This window comes from Microtus oregoni, unplaced genomic scaffold (assembly GCF_018167655.1).
Source record: "Microtus oregoni isolate MIOR12 unplaced genomic scaffold, Mior012 000003F_ref0000135, whole genome shotgun sequence".
Classification (NCBI taxonomy): Eukaryota; Metazoa; Chordata; class Mammalia; order Rodentia; family Cricetidae; genus Microtus; species Microtus oregoni.
This window is the reverse complement of record NW_024543062.1, coordinates 57,606,917-57,631,674: the sequence shown is the minus strand read 5'-3', so window position 1 is coordinate 57,631,674 and position 24,758 is coordinate 57,606,917. Positions and strand designations below refer to the sequence as shown.

General features: G+C 46.6%; 1 protein-coding gene across 1 annotated transcript in view; it reads left to right on the top strand.

Moving 5' to 3' along the window:
- Positions 1-24,758, top strand: part of Tmem163 (transmembrane protein 163) — a 184,765-nt gene that overhangs the window by 93,948 nt on the left and 66,059 nt on the right. The gene's annotated exons all lie outside the window — the stretch shown is intronic.

Sequence of the window (24,758 nt, the reverse complement as noted above, 5' to 3'; positions counted from 1 at the left end):
CTTACTTGCATAGCAACTACATGACCAATAGACCATCACCTTAGCACTTCTTTTAGTCGGGGATTTTGATACAGATGAGAGAAAAGTCAACAATATAGGGGTTCTGGAAACTTTACCTTCCAAATAAATCTTTCAGATGCTATCTTCTTGAAACTCATGGACTTTCCACTTGTGAAAGTCAAGGCGTGGCAGTAGAGGACTCATACATTCGTTCTATGTCCTCTGCCTGGTAGGACTATGGACACACACTCCTGTGGACATGCTTGTTGTGGTCTTTGTTCAGGACTGGTGGCCTTTCCTGGCCCAGGGCTTTCTTGGCAGCATAATGGACTGAAGAGTTTTCATCTCAAGGGTCTGACTGCTCTTCAGTTCCATTCCCGGCAACCATGGGGAGCTTCTCCTCTGTGGGATGGAGAGATGGTTCAGGGCTGACTGCACAAACATGAGGACCTGACTTGGGAGTCCCAGGATCCACACAAAAAGCCAGATGTGGTGGCACAGGTTGTAATTCCAAAGCTTGGGATCCAGAAGCAGGCAGGTCTCTGGGACTTGTCAGTTAACACCAGTCTCGCTGAATATGTCAATGCCAGGACAGTAGGGTCAGTAAGGGACTCTATCCCCTAAACAGGAGATAGGGGCCAGTGACATGCCTCAGTGGATATAGGTAGTTGCTACCAAGCTTGATGACCTGAGTTCAGTCCCCGGGACCCAGATGGTGAAAGAGAGAACTGACTCTGCAGACTATCCTCTGACATCATGGTGCATATGCCCTTCCCCTAAATAAATAAATAAATAAATGCAATTAGAAAAATAAAATAAGTAATGGAGAGGATGATTGAGGGAGACACTTGATTCAACTTCTGGTTTCCATATGCATACATGTATGTACACACCCATGAACACATACATCACACATTAGAGTTTCCTTATATCAGTTGGAGCTCACTGTATCACTGAGCCTTGTTCCTGCATTGCATCCATCCAACTCCTTATTTATGTGTGACAACTGCTCAGGGTCCTGAGGACAGAACAGTGAAGGAGACAGAAATTCCGGCTTCCAGGGAGCTTGAGACAAAGAAGGTCCATGCTAGATGCAAGGGATAGGGTGGAGAATATGAACTGGAGAGAGTGGAACCAGCCTTACAGTTCTCAACCTCCAGTCACACATTCAACAGCAAGGTCACAGAAAATCCCAGGGAGAAAGCGAGTGTGCTGGGGAGGACAGAGGGGTTGCGTGCAGTGATGTGCAAAGAAATCAGCTAGGCAAGGCGGAGTGGGGGTCTGGTGCAGGAAGAGAGAAGAAGGTGACTCGTGTCTGAGCAGAGGCTACTAGGAGCATGTAAGTTATTTTTTAACCTTAAAAATATTATTTTTAATTATGTGCATATGTCTGTATTTATGTGGGTATGTGTACGTGAGTACAGTGCCTGCAGTGAGTGACAGGTTCCCTAGAGCTGAGTTACAGCCACTGGGCACCACTGATAGGAGCTGAACTCAGGGTCTCTGCAAGAGTAGTATTCCTTCCTAAATGCTAAGTCCTTTCCTAAGCACCCATTTTAAAATCATGCACTAAAGAAACAATACAGATGTAGTAAGACCTTCTTTTCAGAATTCCCTAGTCTTCACTTCTGGTCCTTGAGTTCTATCTATCTATCTATCTATCTATCTATCTATCTATCATCTATCTATCTATCTATCTATCTATCTATCTATCTATCTATCTATCATCTCTGTTGTATGCATGTGTGCATAACTGTGTACCCTAGCTGGTTTAGGTGCACATGGTGGCTGGAGGCTGATTTCTGGATAGTTTCCTAATTGCTTCTTCACCTTATTTTTTCAAGACAGCATCTTTTCTTAAACTTAGGACTTGCCTTCTCAGCTAGACTGGCTGGCCAGTGAACCCATCTGTAACACCAGCACTGGGGTGGTGAACACACACCATGCCTTGCTATTCACATGTGTGCTGGAGATCTAAAGTTAGACTTCAGAGGTGCAGGCAGGCACCCATGCGCGTGCAGCAAGCACTTTACAGACGGAGCCCTCTCTCCAGCTTCCTGTCTTTATTTCTGAGATAGGGTCTCTCTCCAAATAGGCTCGGCTGGCTTCTTAGTGAACCCCAGGGACCCACCTGTCTTCTGCTCCCCAATTCTGTGATTGCAAGAGCACACCATTGCACAGGGGCTTTTCACATGGGTGCTGGGGGGTTGAATTCGGGTCTTCACTCACTCATAAGGCGAACGTTTTGCTAATGGAACTACCTCCCCAGCTCTTAGTTCTGTCTTGATTACAACTCCAGTGGCCTTCCCCTTGAGTTCTAGTGGTTTCAGCCCCATGTCTGATTTAACTGTGTTTTCTAACAAATGGTAGGACTTTCTTGTCATTGTTGCTTTCTCAAAGTTGCCTCGTCTAACTGACAGGTGGGAGGGTCTGTCACATGAAAACGAGATGTGTTTAGTACGAAGTCGCCTGCCAGCAAGCACTCACCGTGGGCTTGGCATGTTTCCCCATATCAACCCTTTATTATACGGTGAGCCTGTCACTACAGACTGTCACTCCAGTTTTAGAGCTGAGAAACTCACATTGGGACTGAGGAGGCGCTCAGAGAAGCTTACCTAGCACGCTTAGGTTCTGGATCCTAACCTCAAACACCACCAAAGCTAGAGAAATAGAAAGGCCACAGGAAAACTAAAACATGGCACAACGCTGTTAAATACCCCCCCTCCAGGTTTGTTGAATAGCTGGGGTCTAAACTTGGTGCTGTAGGCAATTGTTATGCGCAATGAGGTGTCTCTAGACCAGCTGTTCTCAACCTGTGGGTCACAGCCCTTGGAGTGGGGATTTTCACAGGGGTTGCCTAAGACCACTGGAAAACACAGATATATACACTATAATTCATAACAGTAGCAAAGTTACAGTTATGAAGTAGCAATAAAAGAATTTTAGGGTTGGGGGTCACCACAACGTGAGGAACTGTATTAAAAGGTCGTATTAAGAAGATTGAGAACCCCTGTCATAGATAAAGACTGACTTTGTCGTCTTCCTCCTAGGGGCAGAGAGCTTAGCATGGCTAACGGGCTGTGTGCACATCAGGATACAAAGAGCAGCTTGGGCAGGGGTGTCTGATCAGGTTGGATCTATCTTTTCATGGCCTTTGTAAAACTTCCTTTTTCCTCAGCGTTGGCCCTCACTCAGCCTGAATTCATGGTCCAGTGGAGTTACAAAAGCAAAATCAAACAAACGAAAATAGAGAAAGTATCTCTTAATGTTTCAAGGGAGTTTGTACTTTTCTGGGAAAGTGTGTTCTGAGCTGGTTTCAGCTGTCCGCGGCCATGGACTGTAGGTGGGATGCTTCCTGCCTGTCTTCCCATCGCCCACGCCCACCTCTCCTCCCTTTCTGAAACAAGTGCACTTTGGAGGAGATGAGGCTCCTCTGGCGGTCAGGAGCCATTTCCTCGATGTCTCCTGTCTTCTCCCCCTTTACCTTTGCCTTCCTCCTCACCCAGCTTCTTCACCTCTTTCTCTTCTCACCTCTTGAATGGCTCTGATCGCTAGAGTTCTCGGACTGTCTGCCCATGCTCACGGCACCGCAGATTCCCCCAGCCTCATGCCGCTGGCAGGAAGAACAGTGTTCTAGTTCCGGCAGCTGCCCTTGGACTGGGTGACTATCTAAATGGAGGACTGGCAAATCTTCAAAGGCAGGAGAGAAATTAGAAACAGAGTAGTTGCTTTTGGGGGATCTATTCTTTCATGTAAAGTTCTGCTCTTCCATATTCACTGGCCAACACGGTACAGTGTGCATGTTATGTACATGTGTGTTCACATGCAGATGGAGTGGGAGAACTCAAGGTATAACATGCTTCTCTCTAGAAGGAGTTCATCTGGCTTTCAAAGCTGTTACCTTATCCCCCTTATCAGCTTCATAAAAATCCTTCCCCTCGGGATGGGAGGATGGCTCAGTGGGCAGTGTTTGCCATGCAAGCCTGTGGACCTGTTTGGATCCCCAAAGCCCACATGAAGTCAGAGGTGGTGGCACGTGACTGTAATCCCAGGATTCCTACACTGAAATGGGAGGCAGAGACAGGAGAGTCCCCAGAAGCTTGGCGGCCAGTCAGCCTAGAGTTAGTGTCAACAAGAGATCTTGTCTCTACAAGGTGGGAGGCAAAGGCTGGCACCGGAGGTTGTCCTCTGACCTCCACGCGTGCTCTGTGGCATGCACACTCTCTCTCTCCCACACACACACAGACAGACAGACAGACAGACAGACAGACATAGATAGACAGAGACAGAGAGAGAGGAGAGACAGAAACAGAGAGAGAGATTGATTTAGAAGAATCCTCCCCTCCCCTGCAGAGAGTACGAAAGATGCCCAGCAGGGGTTGGCACAGCTGCTGCAGTGGTACGGGTGGAGTAGGTGGAGGAGATATTTAGAAAGTGGCAGACCCAGCTCTGAGGTGACTATGAGGGCTGAAAATTCTGTTTCTCTTGCCACAGTGAGGTGGGGAATTTCAGATAGGTTTGGAAGAGACGGACATGGGAAGGCTTTGCAAGGAGACACCATGGGGAAAAGGTGTGAATACTCTTTCTGCAGCACTCGGCTTCTCAGTAATTAAAAAATAGTAATTGCTTTTCAGGAGAGCTACTTGAGTTGTGTCTCTGTTTTTGCTCAAACTAGCTACTTTTTCAGACAGCAGTTCACTTTGAAATTTAAAATACAGAAGAAGAGGAGGAGGAGGAGACAGGGACGGCCAGGGTTAGCTTGAGGTGGTCAGTTAGCTACTGGAGTGTGATGGACCCTGACTACTCATGGCCTTCCTGCCTGACAGTCTCCACTGCACCAGCACTGCTCCAAACTGCACCAGCACTGCTCCCCCTGCACCAGCACTGTTCCCACTGCACCAGCACTGCTCCCCCTGCACCAGCACTGCTCCCCCTGCACCAGCACTGCTCCCACTGCTCCTACTACACCAGCACCGCTCCCTCTGCCCTAGCACTACTCTCCCTGCACCAGCACTGCACCACTGCACCAACACTGCTCTATTGCACCAGCACTGCACCACTGTACCAGCACTGTTCCCACTGCACCAGCACTGTTCCCGCTGCACCAGCACTGCTCTTATTGCACCAACACTGCTCCCGCTGCACCAGCACTGCTCCCGCTGCACCAGCACTGCACCACTGCACCAGCACTGTTCCCACTGCACCAGCACTGCTCCCACTGCACCAGCACTACTCTTATTGCACCAGCACTGCACCACTGCACCAGCACTGCACCAGCACTGCACCAGCACTGCACCAGCACTGCACCAGCACTGCACCAGCACTGCACCAGCACTGCTAGTGTTTCCATCTTCATTTCAGGGTTTTGCAGATGGATAACTGGACGGCACCCCAGGCACTGTCTTTGGACACCTTTGGAAAGAGTTGTGGGCCAAGGCTGGTCTGAACCAGAAATAGACCCTCATTTTGCCCCATTTTGCCCTACAAATATGCTAGTCTTGGGTCTAATTAAGCATTGATTAATTATTTCATTCTTTCCCCACCTCTCCTTTGCTTCCTCCAGCCCCCTCCCCCCGTTTCTTTTTTCCTTTTTAGACAAGACCTCAGATAGGGAAGTCAACCTTGTTACCCATCAGTGGATGCCCTTGAATCTCTGATCCTCCAGCCTTCACCACCCAAGTGCTGGCTTATACCACCACATCTGGCTCAGGAGATGCTGGAATGAGAACTCTGGCTTTCTGCATTTACCCAAGCACTCAACTGACTGAGCTACATCCTTAGTCCCCAACATGTTAATTTCTTGGTGTCTTAAAAACATTCACTGCACGGTTAATGAATAAATGGATTTTTTTGTCACACATACAGAACTGCACACTTTGGTGGCAAGCACCTTACAAGGATCTTTCATGCTTCTCTTGCCATGAGACTCTTCAGAGTACCCCATGGGATGTTCCATCAACCTGCTTAATAGGGCTTGACAGCTGAGTTTTTGTTCTTAAACAGTTCTGAAACCCCCCTCATTAAAGCCTGTGTGTATGGTGTTATGTCTCTTAAATTGATGGCTGTGACTCATGGGGCTGAGATGACCTGATTAATTCTCAACCTCTAATGAATTCAAACTCTCTTCACCTTTGTTTCCTTGGCTTCCAAAGTCATTGAGGTGAGAGACAGCATGCGCATGCATGCATTCAGCGTGCCACAAAAATGCAGCTTCTTAGTTTACCAAGTCTCCTTTCTTGCTGTGCAAGGTCTAAAATACTTATGCTTTGTGGGTAATAAGGTCACCAGCCTGGAACTCTCTAAGTAGACTCGGTGGGCCTAGGATAGCCCCAGGATCCTCCAGGATTGCGATGCTCACCATGCTCACTGTTTTAAAATGAGTTTGGCAATGCAAATTCAAGTCCTCACCTCCGTGAGGTAAGCACTTCACTGACCAAGCCATCTCCTCAGGCTGAGAACCATTTCAATACCAGGTATGGCCAACTGCCCTGCTTTGATCGTTGGTTTTTGGTGAAATAATTTGTATTTGTTTTTTGCCCTTTTGTTTCTGTAAGTCTAGATCTCTCAAGTTAGCATCAAATAAGCTCCTTCCAGTGGTGTAAAAGATGGAGCCATTCCATCCGTGCAAGGGCCACGTTGTCAAGCAAGAAAAACTCAGGCTGTAAATGAGTCATTTTTGAAATGACAGCTATAGATGCCTTAGGATTTTCAGTTAGTATTTGACCCTCCCACAAGCCCAGAGCTGGAATCTCAGTACACCGCAGAGAGAGGCAGAAGGACCAGAAGTTCAAGGTTGTCCTCTGTCACACAGTGAGTTCAAGGCTTGTCTGGGCAACAAGAGACCCTGTCTCACAAACAGGCGAACAAGCCCTGGGTGCGCCCGGCGTGGAGGTTTGCATCTCGGCCATAGAGGAGATGAGGACAGGAGTGTAAGTCCCGTTGTCAGTGCACAATCACCCTCTCTAAGAACATGGGGCGGCTCCACATGGCTGAGCTGGACAGAAATTGTTTTCCGTGTATACACACGCATGGCTGCACACCCACCCACGCGCCAGCCATTTATCCAATTAGGCCATGGCGTTTTACATGGGTCTAGGCCGGGCGTCAAGTCCCTGTGACAGGCTAGGGAGAGAGTCATCAGAGCTGAGCGACAGCTACTTGAGATGTGCCTGCTGTTTTCTATATTAACGGTGCCTGGGTGCCTTGGGGAGGTGCTGTATGATGCCTATTGCGATTCATTATCAAATTAATCTCTTCCAAATGGGTGCACACCGCATCACACACACACACACACACACACACACACACACACACACACACCCCACCCATGGTGGGACTTTACAGAGGGACACTGGCAGTGAGCTGGGGTTATAACGGGCTAAGGGGAACTGACGCTGTACACTCCCATTCTGGTCATAGACGCTTGATAGCAGGGCCGTGAGGCCCTTAGCATAAGCAAAGTGATCCTTTTCTCCCTGGGTGGGAAATTTGGTGAATGTAATTCTTTCTGGTTTTGCTTTGTTTTGGTTGACGTAGGATCCCATATCACAGCTCAAAGCCTGCCTATCATAGCCCAGGCTGGCCTCCGACTTGCTAGGAAGACAAACTTCTGGTTGTAAAGTTTAGAGACCAGCAGCTACAGACCACACTGCCTCTGTAGCCAGCTCTCCCCACCACAGGTGGGGCAGGAGTCCTGCTGAGATGTTGCCAGTCCCTCTCTAACAGTTGACAGGTGCCAGGCTTCCTCACCCTGGGGAGTGAGTTTCCACTCTCCAACTATCTCCCTCCCTGCTCCTACTGGGAATGTGGAGAGTCCAGCTGCAGCCTTGTGCCTTGAAACCTCTTTCTCCTCAGAGAGCTGTGAGAGACTCCCAACTTCTGTTGCATGGGCTGTGCCGCTGCATGGGCTGTGCTGGTTCTCTTCAGTGCGCCTGCCGTGGTGTCTGTCTCTGGTGCTGGGACCTGAACTCTTTCCTCAGAGGCCCCTATGTGTTGTCTCTCTGTCTGTCTGTTCGCAGCATAAACTCCATACCCTCAATGGTCCATCTTAGTGTCCCTCTTGAACAACCCTGGTCCCCAAACCCCTCACTGACCTTCTTCTGCTTCCCGAGGGCTGGGATTATAACTGGGTCTAGGGCACCGCTCCTCAGCTATACGGAGCTTGGGACGGAATCCAGGGCTGCATTCCAGCTCTGCCCTTTCTGTTTAGATGTGAAAATACTTTCAGATGCATTAGCTGTTGAGAGAGGTGTGACCCCTGCTTTGTCAGCCTGGAGCCCCAGGAGGGGCCAGGCCATTATCTATCTCTCCTGCTGGCTCCTTTTTGTGTGAAAGACCTTTGTCTCCTAAAATGAAAACCTTGGCCTTAGAGAGGCATCTGTTTGTGGGGAAGGAGTCCTGCCAGGCCGTTTGCAAAGGTTCGGATTCTTACTGCCACTTCTTGGTGACTCTTTTATCTTGGAGCTTATTTTGTGGGCTAAAATTAGGCCTGTGTGAGCCGGAGCCCTTATATCCCAGGCCCAGCCTTTCTCCGGAAGATGGCTACAGCAGGCTCTGTTGGTGCTGGTGCTTCTGCTTTTCTGATTTAGGGGTTACTGAGAAACACCGCAGTAAAGGTTTCCTGATGGCTATAATCACTCTGTAGAATTTCCTGGTCAGGTCACAGTCTAGGGCTCATTTTTAGCATCTTTCTTCTTAAAATTCTCCATCAGTTTTTAAAATCCTCATATCCTTTCTAGTCCGTCGTTGTGCTCCCTGGCCCACCCACTAGCTGGCTAGTAATACTCTTTTCTTTTCTCATTTTTGAATCTGTGTGTGTGTGCGTGTGCGTGTGCGTGTGCGTGTGTGTGTGTGTGTGTGTGTGAGCACACATGTGCCATGCCATGTGGAGATCAGAGGACAACACTGGGCATCTGACCTCTTTCCACATTGTTTAAGACAGGGTCTCTTTAATGTTTGCTACTATGAAAGCCAGGCCAGCTGGCCCTCAGCCTTCTGGCAATTCACCTGTCTCTGCCTCCCATCTCTCTGTAGGCCCTGGAATTACAGATACACTATCCAGAATCATAGGCTTAAGAGTCCCGAGACAAACAAGTACTTTACCCATTGAGCCATTCAGCCAGCCTATGACATCCCCTTTCTTCAGGAGCTAGCTCTCAGTCACTACGGCCTGATCAAACAACACGGTCACCCAATACTTTCAGCTTATTGTGCCTGGGAGGTCCCGCTTTCTCCACTGGCTTTTGCATCTTTGTGGGTTTCTTGGACACAGGTATCCCTTGGATCCTTCTGTGTCAGGTTAGTGGGATGGACAGAGAAGCCTCAAAAGTAACATGAAAGAAAAAATGAGAACCTGGAAACAACCGAGATGCCCTTCAATGGAAGAATGGATGAAGAAAGTATGGAATATATACATATTAGAGTACTATTCAGCAGTAAAAAACAATGATTTCTTGAATTTTGCATGCAAATGGACGGAAATAGAAAACACTATCCTGAGTGAGGTAAGCCAGACCCAAAAAGAGGAACATGGGGTGTACTCACTCATATTTGGTTTCTAGCCATAAAGGACATTGAACCTATAATTCGTGATCCTAGAGAAGCTAAATAAGAAGGTGAACCCAAAGACAAACGTATAGTCACCCTCCTGGATATTAACCTTCACCAGGCGATGAAAGGAAACAAAGACAGAGACCCACAGTGGAACACCGGACTACAACCCCAAGGTCCAAATCAGGAACAGAAGGAGAGAGAGGATGAGCAAGGAACTCAGGACCGCGAGGGGTGCACCCACACACTGAGACAATGGGAATGTTCTTTCGGGAACTTACCAAGGCCAGCTGGTCTGGGTCTGAAAAAGCATGGGATAAAACCGGACTCCCTGAACATAGTGGACAATGAGGACTACTGAGAACTCAAGAACAATGGCATTGGGTTTTGATCCTACTGCACGTACTGGCTTTGTGGGAGCCTAGACTGGATGTTCACCTTACTAGACCTGGATGGAGGTGGGCGGTCCTTGGACTTCCCACAGGGCAGGGACCCCTGACTGCTCTTCAGGCTGATGAGAGAGGTGGAGTTGATTGGGAGAAGGGGAGGGATATGGGAGGCGGTGGCGGGGAAGACAGAAATCTTTAATAAAAAAAGAAAAGAACAATTATCAAACAAGAAAAAAAAAATGACAGACGAAGACTGGAAACCCAGACTCAGGGCTGCGCATAGGAGACAGAACATTAGCGAAGAAAGCCAAAATCCCCAAGTATGGGAGAAGGTAGGTGCTGTGTAGACGATACAAGCAAACTTGAGACTCTTGTGGTCAAGTGTCTTCAGAGCTTCTCACTTCTCTCTGCTCTCTAGCCCACTCCCACGTGTGAGAGTGTCCCTTACAACAGGACGCAACAACCTGGAACTCTCAGCAGACGTTTCCTGGACTCAGATCCACACCTGTAACTGTCCTCATGTTTTTCCACTGGAGAAAAATCCCACGCTCCAGTCTCACTCCTGTGTGGATGAATCTCAGAGTCCCCATGGCGTGGTGCTTCGCCTGAGGCTCAGGAAGACATGTCTTTCCCAAGTGTAACGTATTATTTTGGGGTGGGTGTGGGCAGGGGTTCACGTAGTCCAGGTTGACCTCAAACTCACCATGTGTCAAATGTCATGACCATTGTGCACCACTGCACCCCGTGTATGCAACAATGGGGACTGGGCCCAGGGCTCTTTGCATGCTGGGCAAGCCCTCTGCCAACTGGAGCACATCCTAGCTCGCAATTACATCTTGACTCTCATTTTCTCATCTATCCGTCATCCATCCATCCATCCATCCATCCATCCATCCATCATTCTGTATTCAGTAGTAAAGACAACACAGGTCTCTGAGCACTGCATTGCTCTTCAGACCCCCAGGATCTGAGGTTGGTCTCATCTGCTCAGAGCAAGGTACCCCACCCTCAGCACTACCGCCATTTTGAGATAGCTAATTCTTTATTGATGGGCAGTATCCTGTGCCTTGTAAGACATTTGTCAGGAGATCTGGTCTGTACCAGATGCCAGTTGTAACCTCACCTTCCCACTGTGACAACCACCACAGTATGGACCTTTGTTTGGAAATAGGCCCTATATAGGAATGTTGTTTCTACTTCCCTATACACGTGATGCGTCACTTTCTAGGATTTTCAGATTTAACATATACTTCAGATTGGACTGTGGAAAGAGTCTCTTCATGTGGGCTGGCTGCTGGGTCACACACACACACACACACACACACACACACACACAAAATGGGACTGTGTTCTGGAGAGAAGTGACTTAGTGTTCTCTAGCCTCGTGCTTCTGCCATTCTCTGTGTGTGTGATGGTGAGGATGTCCCGAGAAGACCGAGGCTCTGTTTCCTCAGGCCATCTAAATAGCTCCTTAATTGTCTCTCAGGCTGCTTGAGCACGAAGGGAACACAGACAGCTCCAGTGATCACAGACAGGATGCAGAAAGTCTCTTGGCCTTCTCTGGAGTCATCACTGGGGCTTGAGCGGCTCGGGCATGTCACCACCACTGATGTGGTGCTGCTGCACTTCTGACTAATTGTGTGCATCCCAGAAGTGACGCAGACAGGCAGCGCCTAAATGCCATATTAAACCTCCTCCGGCATGGCAATCGTCTCTATTAGTTTTCTAATCTAAAGAATATTGGCTTGTTGTTGCTCAGTTTTCCTCTCAGAGGCCACGATGGGAAATTCATTTCAGATCATGGCACAGTTAGGATCTATAACAAGCCTGCGACAGTGGGCATCCTAGGGAGGATACATGGCTAAGAGTCAAGGTCGGGGTTCAGGGTTTTGATTTCAACATGTTAATAATGGCATCTCCGTCACGTGTTTCCTCTGCTGAACCTCACTTTTTTTTGGTCTGGTTTCCTGTTACTTAAAGAGTTTGGGCTAGGACCCGAGGACATAGCTGAGTCAGTAGAGGGCTTGCTACTGTACAAGCAGACGGGCTTGAGTTTGGTCCCCAGCATGCACATTAAAAGTTGGGCATGGTGTTGCAAATGTGTAATTCGAGGGTTGGGGAGGTAGAGACAGACAGATCCCTGGTGTTCCCTGGCCAGTTAGCCTAGCAGAGTTGGTGAGCTCCAAGGTTAGTGTATAGCCGGTCAGAAAACCTGGGAGCTAGCATCCTGAGGAAGAAATCCATGGTTGACCTTGGCCACCGTGCAAACACATGTGCACGTGGCAGCCCACGAGGCTCCACCCCACACACACAAAGAGGGTGCACCGGAGCTAGCAGACCGCCCCTAAGAACTCTTCCAGCTTTAAGTGAAGAACGTGCAACTTTAATTAAAGTGATAATGAATTGGGCATTAGAATATATAGTTCGAGTGGGGTTGGTTTTTTCTAAAAAGAATGGATCGAGGAAGGTATTTAAAATTTGCAGGATATCTGGCCTGTATTAGCTGCTAGTTGTAACCTTCCCTCCCCACTGTGATGATCATCAAAGTATGGGACTTTACCTGGGCACAGGCTCCCATCTGAGAAATGTTGTCTTCTACTTTTTTATACAAGTGGTGTGTCTTTCTCTAGGCTGAGCCCTTTCCCCCTTTCAGATTTATCATATACTTCAGTTAGACTGTGGAAACATTTGTATTTATTCCACCACTGAAATGTCTGAACATCCGATGTAATTGGTGTTACCATGGAGACTCTGTAATCCCAGGACTGAGCCCTGTCGTGCTCCATCCCTGGCAGGTTCCATCTGATGGGGAGCAACTTCTGTGGAAGTTGTGAGCCTCCGAAGGCTTAGGACAGGGCAACTGTGTGTGCTTCTCTGGGAATCTGCAGACCTGAGCAGGAGTTCCTCCCATGCTGTGTGACTTGGGGCAGGTTGTCTCTGAGCTCTAGTCTTTGGATTGTGGAGAGGTGGCCAGCAGCAGACTTGAGATTGCTTGTCAACCTCAGAAAAGCTTCTTTGCAAGACTGGCTGTTAATTTGTGGAATTTGGCTATCAAACACGTTTTTACACTGAGGAGTGAATTTGTATTCTTTTTCTGAGACAGGTTCTCATATAACTTTCAAACTCGCCATGTATCTGAGGATGTCCTGGGACTTTTTATCATTCCGCTTCAGTGTCCAGCTTGCTGAGGTTATGGGCATGTCCATCACGCTGGATTGGTGGCACTGGGACTCTGCACCAGGGAAGGCTCTACCAACTGAGCAACATTCCACGGCTCCAGAGAGTAAACTGTAAATGATAACAGCTCCCTGTGCCTAAACCACACACCAAATGCTCTGTGCTGAGCGCCTGATTTCCCTTGGGGAGCCTAGAGTTCTGGGAATTCTAGGAGTAAGATTGCTGGGCACTGACTGAGTCTGGTAAGCCCCCTGATAGACAGCACTTGACACATCCTGCTACAATGTACAGTGGAAGGAAGCTTGTGTGGTGTTAGCCAGTGGAAAGGGACTGGCAATTGGGGTTTTTTCTAAACTTAGTTCTGTCAGCTTTTCTCTCTGTGTGTCTCTCTCTCATTCTCTCTGTGTCTCTGTCTCTATCTCTGTCTCTTTCTCTCTCTCTCACACACACATCCTTTTCTGCAACAAATGTCATTCATGATTATAGCTCTGAATCAAGTCATGGGAGACACATTTTGTTAGCCAACAAATATGGGCGTGCTCAGGGGGACCTGTAGAAGGAGCGGCGGGGCTACGTTCCCACCCAGCTCCCGCATGGCTAGCTTTATACCCGAAATAACAACACACAAATTGTATTCTTTTAAACACTGCCTGGCCCTCTTATTGGCTAATTCTCACATCTTGCTTTAACCCATATTAGTAATCTGTGTAGCACCACAAGGTGGCTTACCAGGAAAGATCTTAACCTGTGTCTGTCTCGGGTGGGAGAATCATGGCGACTGCCTGACTTGGCTTCTTTCTCCCATCATTCTGTTCGGTCTACTCTGCCTACCTAATTTTCTGTCTTATTAAAGGGTCAAGGCAGTCTCTTTATTTAACCAATGAAATCAACACAAAACAGAAGACTCTCCCACATCAGGGACCTGTGACGTAGTGTACTATCTACCTTTCCTGGTCTTTGATAAAATGCTTGAAAAGGACAACTTAGTGGAGGAAGAGTTGTTTTCTGGCTCGCAGTTCAAGGGGATCATGGTCATTACTCAGGGAAGGCATGGCAGCTGCAGTGGGTAGCTGGACGCCTTGTGTCAACACTCAGCAAGCGCTCGTCACAGACATTTTGTCCACTACTATGTCTTTGATTACAAAAACAAATAAACACAGGTGAGCGAGTGACATTTAGGCAGGTGACACCACTATGGCCTTTGTCCTATTGCTTGCATCTCGGTGTCTGTGCTGTTTAGTTTTAACTGTCAACTTGACACAACCTAGAATCACTCTGAAAGAGAGTTTCAATTTTGATGTGTTATCTAGATCAGGTTTAGCCTGTGGGCATGTCTATGGGGGATTGTCTTCATTGCTAACTAAGGTGGGAAGACCCACTCAGATATAGTTGACCCTGTTTCCTTGGCTGGGTTCTAAACAATCCAAGAATGAAGAGCGGCACAGCTGCCTTGGAGTCTCTCTGCCTTCGACTGTGAGTGGGAATTGGCTTCTTGTCATTTTTCTGAGACAAGGGCTTACATAACCTATTATGGCTCCAAACACTATGTCGCTGAGAAGAGCCTTGGCCTGCCTCTATCTTTGGAGTGTTGGGGTAGTAGGCTTACATCACCATGCACTACTGTGCACAGTGTCTGTGGTGCTAAGTCTTGAACCCAGGGCTTATTGGATCAATTTCCAGCACCACCCAAAAGGACAGAAATCAAAGTATTGTTATTGTCTCTGGATTGTGAAAAAAACACTATTCCTTATTGTTATCTGCTTTTTGGAGAATCAATATAGATTAATTTTTGATTTATAGTTCAATACCACTGGGACATTGTTTCCATAGAATACACAGCTCCCCATCTATAAACTCCCATCAGAGTTCAGTCTGGCCGTTTGACTCTGGGTAAACGTGGCATGGTGATATCATACAGAGTGGGTAATTTTGATTTTCAGACTTGGGTCTTCCACATCTGTTCCTGCTCAAGTCTTCTCTAGTTTTATATTGGTCGTTTGATGGGTTTAATATTGTCCCTGCTTCCCCTCCTCCTTCTTCCTTCTTCACCCCCCCCCCACTCTCTGAGGTGTGTGTGTGTGTGTGTGTGTGTGTGTGTTTGAGACAGAGTCTCTCACTCAAACTAGAGCTTTGGCTTCACTGGTTCCTCCCATTTCAGCCACCACAGCAATTAGGGTCATGGGCATACCTCAGGTTTTATACAGGGCGAGGGGTCTGGCATAGCCGGACTTTCCCCATGGAGCCTCGCCCCAGCAACTATTCTCCTTACTGTTGTAGCTCCTCATTCCAGATTGTACACTAGACATACGCGTTGTCGACTTGGAAACACAACTCAAGGTTTCTTTTCCTTTATTCCAGTTTCTACCTTGGGTTACCCATTAAAGCTCACGCTCAAGGTTACTGAACACTGACAATACTCTATTGAAACAGAACAGGGTTGGAACACAAAAACAACAAAACAAAACAAAAACCATCAGCTAACACATTTCCAAAGAAAGACAGTTACATTTGTTGAGAGAGTTACCTTATTCTGGTATGAATCTTGAGCTCAGTTTTATTTTCTTGAGCTAGGATATTAAGGTTATGTAATCACCTGCTTCAGATAGGATGGCAGCCTTTGAAAAAGAGATCACAGAGGCTGGAGAGATGGTTCAGTGGTTAAGAGCGCTTGCTGTGAGGACCTGGGCTTGATAACTGTCACTACATTGTGGTTCACTGCTGTTTGTAACTCCAGTTGCAGAGGGAGCTGATGGCCCCTTTGGGCACTCCACACATGTAGTGCACAGACATACACAAAATAAGGTCTTTGTTTTGTTTTTGAGCTAGTCTATCTCTATATAGTCTTGACTGTCTTGGAACTCTATGTAGACCAGTCTGGTTTAGAACTCGCAGAGATTGGCATGACTCCACCTCCCAAGTACTGGGATTAAAGACATGTCACCACATGCTGCCATAAAATAAAAAAAAATATACTACAGATTTTTATATACTACAGATATATAGTATCTACCCAGGAACTATTCAGGACCATGGTATTACTAAAAACACCCTCCCTTCTCCTCCACCTTCTCCCCAACCCTCTTTTTCCTTGCTGGCTCTTTCTGCCCCTCTTCATTTTTTATAATTAGGAAGAAAAGTGGTTTTGATTTTGAAAATGAAGAAACATGATATTTTGGGACCTTCACTATTGGGAAATTTCTGACTCTAAGTTTTGTGGCTATTAACAGATAATGGGTTTATCAGGTGCTCTAAATGTCATCTTCACAGGCATTTTGGACTGAATTGGCTTCTTCTGATGAGTGATAGCAACCCATAGCAACCAGATTTGCAGCAACCCTGTCCAGGGGCAAGGCTCCTCTGTCCACCAGGGACACATATCTGCCAGTGCACACAGAAGACTCCCATATGGGGAGGGAGAGCCTCCCTTCAGTCTTGCACCCCCAGGTTTTGGAGGCAGTCAGCACTCCTAGTTTCCGTAGCTTTTGTGACGTTTTATCTGCATATATGAGCTCATTCTCTGCACACGTAAGCTTTAATAACCACTCATCCAGTTGCCTTATGTTTTAGCTTTACAGATCTGTGATCTCAAGAACTCAAGGACACAGTGTGGATACATGTTACTTTGCTAACGCACTCCCTTATTCTCAAATGCTCCAGTGGTAATGTTCTGCATTGATGAGACACGTGTGGAGATCAGAAGACATTTTCGAGAGTCAGTTTTCTCTCCCTACTGTATGTTCCAGGGATTGAACCCATGGCTTGCTGGATCTCTATGTTTGTTTTTTAAGATATGATCTCACCTTAGGGCCCAAGCTAGCCTAGAACGATATAGTTCAGGCTGGCCCGAAACTCAGAGTCTTCCTGCTATGGGCTCCCAAGTGCTGGGATTCCTGGGGAATACCACCATGTCTAATTCGATGGAGGGAGGGTCTGCGCCAATTGAGCCTTGCTCTTAGTCCATGCACAGATTTGTCTGAGGTGTGCTGTTGGCTTTTGGCTTCTTCTTCTAGTTCATCTGGCCTTTGATATATTTGGCAGATAACTTTTGTGAGATGGGCTTTGCTATGGGATGGTCTTTCTGTACATGTGAATTGTGTTGCTCTCCTTGGGTGATAATGTCACTTTGGCCTATGGCAAGGCAGGATAGAGCCAGATGGGAAATCCAAGCAGAGTTTTAGGGAAAAGGGCTAAGGCTGAGAGACTCCAGCAACTGCCCAAGAAGCAACATGCCAGCAGACCAGTAAAGCCAAGGCTATGTGGCAATACTTAGATTAATGTAAATGGGTTAATTTAAGTGTAAGAGCGAGTTAGTAATAAGGTTGAGCCATTGGCCAAAATTTATAATTAATATTAAGCCTACTAGTGATTATTTAGGAATGGCTGCGAGATGGGGCACGACATAGGAAAGCTTCTGTTAACAGGGCTTCTTGGGTTTCTTTGGCCTTTTGATTCTTTCTCTAGATTTCCACATTTCTTATTACTTTGGCATGTTTTCCATGGGAGAGTAGAAGGGAGGAGAGAGAGAGAAAAAAGCTATGCTCCTCCATGTTTAACTATTATTCCCCGAGCGGCAGTGTTAAAGATCCTCTAAGAACTTTGGTGCAGATCAGATGAGTAAATACTTTTTCAGCACCATCTCTTAGCCAGGTTTGTAAGGCCTGTATAGTATGCTCCTCTTCTTCACAATACAGTCATTCTGTGTAATGTACTTTGGGGCCAGCAGGACAGCTCAGTGGGTAACGGCGTCTGCTGCCAGGAGAGATGACCCGAGTTCGAGTCTCAAGGCCCACATGGTGGAAGGAGAGAATGACTCTTGCCGGCTGTCTGAGACCTCCACAGACATGCACACAAAGTAAATAAATGAAATAGATTTTCAAAATGTCTGATAGCAGCTTTATATCAGAGAGGTTCAGGGGCTGGAGAGATGGCTCAGAGGTTAAGAGCACTGACTGCTCTTCCAGAGGTCCTGAGTTTGATTCCCAGCAACCACATGGTGGCTCACAGACATCTGTAAAGAGATCTGGTGCCCTCTTCTGGCCTGAGGGCATACATGGAGGCTGAACACTGTGTATATAATAAATAAACAAATAAAAAAAAAACAGAGAGGTTCAATGTATAGCGTAGCGCCAACAGTGCCAGGCCAAGGAAGCAACCTCAGCAGGCAACATTCATGCCGTCTAGTTTTAGTGCTGAGAGCTTTAGCTTTTAGTTTTGGTGAGGGACCAGGCAGGAAAAACAAACACTTCTTCAGGTAACCAATACTAGTTTAGCTGTTTCTCATTAGTATGGTTTCTTCACTGTGACCCTTTAATACCCCATGTGATATTAACATCTCTCCTGTGTGAGGGAAATTCTGTTCCAGGATTTAGAACACTTTAACAAGAAATATTAGATAGTAAACATGTGTGATAACAGCCTAGTCCTGATCCTGGACCAGGGAAGCCTCCAGCCATACACAATGTGTGAATGATGTACACAATGTGTGAATGACGTACACAGTTTGTGAATGATGTACACAGTTTGTGAATGATGTACACAGATTGTAAATGGTGTACACAGCGTGTGAATGACGTACAAACGTGTGAATGATGTACACAACATGTGAATGACATACACAACGTGTGCATGACATACACAACGTGCGAATGACGTACACAGTTTGTGAATGACGTACACAATGTGTGAATGACGTACACGTGTGAATGACATACACAACGTGTGAATGACGTACACAACGTATGAATGACGTACACAACGTGTGAATGACGTACACAACGTGTGAATGACGTACACAACGTGTGAATGACGTACACAATGTGTGAATGACGTACACAACGTGCGAATGACGTACACAATGTGTGAATGACGTACACAATGTGTGAATGACGTACACAGTTTGTGAATGACGTGCACAACTTGTGAATGACGTACACAACGTGTGAATGACGTACACAATGTGTGAATGACGTACACAACGTGTGAATGACGTACACAACATGTGAATGACGTACACAACGTGTGAATGATGTACATAATGTGTGAATGACGTACACAGTTTGTGAATGGCGTACACAACGTGTGAATGACGTACACAGTTTGTGAATGACGTACACAATGTGTGAATGATGTACACAATGTGTGAATGACGTACACAGTTTGTGAATGACGTACACAGTTTGTGAATGACGTACACAACGTGTGAATGACGTACACAACGTGTGAATGACGTACACAATGTGTGAATGACGTACACAGTTTGTGAATGACATGCACAACGTGTGAATGACGTACACAATGTGTGAATGACGTACACAACGTGTGAATGACGTACACAATGTGTGAATGACGTACACAACGTGTGAATGATGTACACAACATGCGAATGACGTACACAGTTTGTGAATGACGTACACAACGTGTGAATGACGTACACAACATGTGAATGACGTACACAACGTGTGAATGATGTACATAATGTGTGAATGACGTGCACAGTTTGTGAATGGCGTACACAACGTGTGAATGACGTACACAGTTTGTGAATGACGTACACAATGTGTGAATGACGTACACAATGTGTGAATGACATACACAGTTTGTGAATGACGTACACAATGTGTGAATGACGTACACAACGTGTGAATGACGTACACAATGTGTGAATGACGTACACAACGTGTGAATGACGTACACAACATGCGAATGACGTACACAATGTGTGAATGACGTACACAACGTGTGAATGACGTACACAACGTGTGAATGAGTAGGTGTATAATTAGGTGGTTACTCTTTTGAGGGATTTGTCATGATGGGAAGTCACCCCAGCGGGACCATGCAGCCACTGGTCACATAGAAGCTATAATAAGGAAACATAGATGAATGCTGCTGTCAGTTCCCTTTCCCCCTTTTACTCAGGCCAGGACCCCAGCCCATGGGATGCTGCTGCCCACAGTTAGGGTGGGTCTTTTAATGTCGTTAGCCTTATTTAGATGCTCCTTCACAGGCACACCCAGAGACTTGCCATCTAGGTGATTCTAAATCTTGTCAAGTTGGCGGTCTTAACCATCACGGAGGGGCACCAACTGGAGAGGATGTAGCACACATTCATGCATCAGTGGGCTGGATACTGCTCTAGATGCCTCTGGATAAAGAACTGCAGGGAAGCAAGAGTGGAGATGGAGTGGGCCAGGTTGCAATATGAGATAGGAAAGCTAGGACAGGCCTATGAGGGGAACTTGAAGCAAAGGCCCAAAAATGAGGGGTCAGTTCATTGGATCCCTGGGGTAGGTGTTGTGGGCAGAAGAGCAAGGCTGGGGTAAAGCGGCAGGGAGGCCTGTGTGCCTGGGGAGTAGTGGGCAGGTCTGGCCTGTTCAGGAGGACATCAGAACATGAGGCTGGAGTGAGCTGTGTAGAGCAATCTGGCTGTGTGCTGCAAATGGCGTGCAGAAAGGAGAGGTACCCGCTGCTTAGGAAGCATCTCAGCAGCTGTTTCTTTTGAGACACCTGAATGGGATGGACCTCTCATTGCAGATGGACATAAGATGCTATCAAATGACACAGCAGCTCAAGGGCAGCATTCAGCAACCTCTTCAAGCTTATTCTCTTGTGTATGCTCATGTTTATGTATGTGTAGTAAATGTGTGTATGTCTGTGTGCTTATGTGTGTTGTTGAGTGTGGATATACAGGTGTGCGCGTGTGTGTGGAGATGAGAAGTCAGCCTCAGACGTCGCTTCCCAGGTACCATTCCCGTTGTTTCTTGAGACAGGGTCTCTCACTAGCCTGGAGCTTGTCAAATAGGCCAGACTGGCTGACCAGTGAGCCCCAAGGGTTTGCTGATCTTCCCCTCTCCAATGTGGGATTGCAAGAATACACCATGTACCATACCCAGCCTTTTTATAGGGTGGATTCTGGGCATTGAACATAGGTCCTCCTGTTCTTGTTTCAAGCATTTTTATCAACTGATCCATTTCCCCAGCTCTACACAATGTTGACTTATTCTTTTTCCTTTGAGAATTTCATACAGCATATTTTGATCATATTCTTAAAAATGTGTTAAGCAGTTTTCCTTTTTCCCTTGAAGTAAGAATCCTATCGCTAATTTTTCTGTAGCTGATAATCTTATTTAGAGTATGGAAACCAGTAGAGATCCTGTTGGAGTGAGTTAGAACATAGAAAAACCACTGTTTCTTTTTAACCTGCTCCTGGCCCCAGCTCTTTGATTCCCAGGTTCCAGTGAGCAAGAACGGAGAGCCTGCCTCTGATGGTGGGTGGAGAAGTGGCTCTCCAGGGTGGGCTTGTTCCCCAGCTGTGGGGGAGGTGTTTGCTAGGCATCTGAGTGATAGAAACAGTCTAATTAAACTGGGATTGATTTATTAACAGAGTTCTGCTGCTCACATAATTTAACAACTCCGAGGTGTTGCGGGGCCTGGGGTATTGCTAAAGAGTGCTAAGGCTCAAGATAATTATTGCCTGACTTTGGAGAGGATGACAGATGGGTCCTCATTGTCTCTGTAAATCTCGCTGGCAATTGAAGAAGGAGTCTTTGTTGGGTGTTGTGCAGGGGGTCTTGCTGTTGGTCCTTGGCATGCCTTGCTGGCATGCTCTCTTCCGCTTTCCAAGGCCCTTTGTCTCTGCTTTGCAGGCCCTCCCTCCAAGCCCCTGCTTACTCAGCTGCAGGTCTGCCTTTGGCATGGCCGTAACAATGAATCTCCTGGGTCCGGTTCATTATCCAGCTGCCTTTCTGTTTGAATTTATTTCCAGCCAACATGTTTTTCGGTCTGGTTTGACTTAGTTAAAAACAAAAAAACAAAAAACTGGTCTTTTAACCAGGCCTGTACAAATATTTATTTAAGACTTACATTGTGTGTCTGCTTCTGGGTGTAGCTATTAGTGAGTCCCTGACTAGATGACAGTCTGGCTTAGGACAGGCAAACTCTGGGAGGCTGGAAGGCTGTAGGGCAAGGAGCGATATTCTGCTAGCGTTCTGTTGCCTGGCTTATGTGGCCCACAGCCACATTCCTGAGACTATTAGCCACCTGCTCCTGTAGACCATGGGACACAGAAACCACACGTAATTATGGATAACATAGCCATGTACTTTCCTATCGGCCCCAATCACTCGCAAGCAGTGTTTTCTGTTTCTAAGAGATGTGTTTGAACTCTCCTGCTAGCTCATTTCAGACCTTTGCTCATTTTTTTTACCTTTGCTTATTTTTACAGGATAGTTTTTCTCCAAATAAAATATATAATCTAATTTGAATGGTTACTTATAATAGCTGTAGAAGACACAGAAAAGTAGGAAAAAACCCTCAAATATTCCTGTCCTTCAGAGGTTAGCAACTATTATTGTTTGAGAGACCAATAACAGACAAAGAAGTGACACCCAAGTCCACCCTGGTGAAACAACGAATTGGTTGGCTTTACTTCAGAGAACATTCATGACTCGAAGGCAACTCCATATCTCTGACCCAGTGTAGGTGATGACTCAGAAAAGGGGCATCTTAGAGTCCCGATTCCCTTCAGCTCTACGGCCCAACCTTGCTAAGAGCTGTCTTCATAGGAAAGCCCTGCTTCACAGCTGCTTGCGTGGGCTTTCAGGGTGCAGTGTGGCCGAGGCTGACATGGCTCATGTGTGTTCTTCACAACTGAGTCTAGCTCCTATCTTACAGGCAGTGTCTTGGCCCTATGGCAACTCTGGGCTGTGCTTGCCCATGTGTACACAAAGTGCTTTGGACCTCTCTGTGCCTCCATCCATCACCCTGGTACAGGCCCGTTCTCCAGACACAACTCATTCTTGCAAACCCTTCAGTTTGGTGGTTGCGTAGATGGCTCCAGGTTGTCAAGTGCTGACTCTCCAAGTGAGAGGAACTAAACTTGATGCCTAGAACTGCAAGAAGAGAGTTGAGTTACTATACTCTTAGTCTTGGGGAGACAGAGACAGGAAGACCCCTGGGACTTGCTGGCCAGCCAACCTAGCCTCTTTGGCAAGTTTCAGACCAACGAGAGACCTTGTCTTGTAAAACGAGGTGGGCCTGGTGGCAGCAGTGGCATACACCTTTAATCCCAGCACTCATGAGGAAGAAGCAGGCAGATCTCTGAGTTCGAGGGCAACCTGGTCTATAGAGTGAGTTTCAAGACAGCCAGGGCTACGCAGAGGAACCTTGCCTCAAAAAGCAAACAAAACAAAACAAAAAAACAGCCAACCAACCCAAAAATGGGGCAGACAGCTCTTGAAAAATAACACTGGGGTTTTACCTCCAGTCTCTACACACATACTCATGTACCTACACCCACATACGTACACACATACAAGAAAAGAAAGAAATCTCCTCAGTGTGATTTTATTTACACGGAAACAGGGCTACCTAAGCCTATCTACCCACTTCTGTTCAAGTAATTCTTATCCTGGATTCAGGATGCGCTATGATTCAGTTATGGGCCAAAGAAAATGAACTTATTACTTGACCCTCCTGAAAAGTCCTCAGAGGCTACTGAGCTCTTCCGCGTGGGTCTAGGGCTAATAGCTGTTCACAGCTGTTTGAGAACTGGCCACAGGGGGAAGCTGCTAGCACAGAGAAATGTAGGTGACCCTTCAGAGGACTCTTGACTCCCCATGCAATTTTGGCTTTTTGCGTCTTATCAAGGAATTAGATGAAGGTGAGTCCTGAGTAAATAACACATCCTCTGAAGGGCCCTGAGTTCACTAGGACCCCACTGGCTCACAGTGCCCTGCCGCACGGGGCATGAATAATAATATAGTCCAGATTTGCTAGCCTTTATCTGTCTACCTGGCAGGCTTAACTCACTTTCCAGTGTAGTTCTGAGAGTGAAACATGGCATTGGATGCCATGGAGTCAGAGAAACCTCCCCTTGGCGGTTATCTCCTGTGCGTGGTGTGTGTGTGTGCATGTGTGTGTACACTTGTGTGTATGCTTGTATTTGAATATACCTGCATATATATGTATGCAAACACAATTACATGTATAGGCCAGAAACAACTTTGATAACTTTGATAGCATATATATGTGTGTTATATATGTATATGTATTATTTCTTTATATCTGTATATATACTTTATTATTTCTTTATATCTGTATATATACTTTATATATATATACTTTATTATTTCTTTATATCTGTATATATATACTATATATATATATGTGTGTGTATATACTTGTATTATTTCTCTTTATCTGTAGGTGTGTATATGTTTATCTGTCCCAAAGAGGCCAGAAGAGGGTGTCAGATTCCCTAGAGCTAGAAGTAACAGGAGACTGTGAACCACCTGACATGGGTACTAGGAACTAAATTCTGGTCCTCTGAAAAAACAGAGAGTGGTTTTAATCATTCCCAACCTTGTTTTTTGAAATGGTCTCTTATTGGTTTGCAGGCTACCAAGTAGTCTAAGCTGGCCTGACAGCGAGCCCCAGGGGTCCACTCATCTCTGCTTCCCCAGGGCTAGGATTGCAAGTGCATTAGCTTGCCTGCCTTTTGTGGCTTGGGAGCCAAGGGTCAAAGTCATGCTCTCCCGTTTGCAAGGCAAGCATTTACTCTACTGAGCCCTCCACCCAGCCGACAGCATTTATTTAACTCAAATCTGAGGTGAGGCTCTTCATGTTTCTCACTGCAATAACTTG